Genomic DNA, 386 nt, shown 5'->3' with positions numbered 1-386 from the left:
GACCAGTGCATTTTCTTGGCAAAACTCTATCAGTCTTTGCCCTGCTTCATTCCGTATTCCAAGGCCAAATTTGCCTGTTACTCCAGGTGTTTCTTGACTTCCCACTTTTGCATTCCAGTCCCCTATAATGAAAAGGACATCTTTTTTGGGTGTTAGTTCTAAAAGGTCGTGTAGGTCTTCATAGAACCGTTCAACTTCAGCTTCTTCAGCGTTCCTGGTTGGGGCATAGACTAGGATTACTGTGATATTGAATGGTTTGCCTTGGAAACGAACAGAAATCATTCTGTCGTCTTTGAGATTGCATCCAAGTACTGCATTCCGGACTCTTTTGTTGACCATGATGGCCACTCCATTTCTTCTGAGGGATTCCTGCCCGCAGTAGTAGA

This window comes from Bison bison, unplaced genomic scaffold (genome assembly GCF_000754665.1).
Source record: "Bison bison bison isolate TAMUID 2011002044 unplaced genomic scaffold, Bison_UMD1.0 scf7180017864485, whole genome shotgun sequence".
In the NCBI taxonomy this organism is placed as follows: Eukaryota; Metazoa; Chordata; class Mammalia; order Artiodactyla; family Bovidae; genus Bison; species Bison bison.
Note: the sequence above shows the minus strand (reverse complement) of the source record.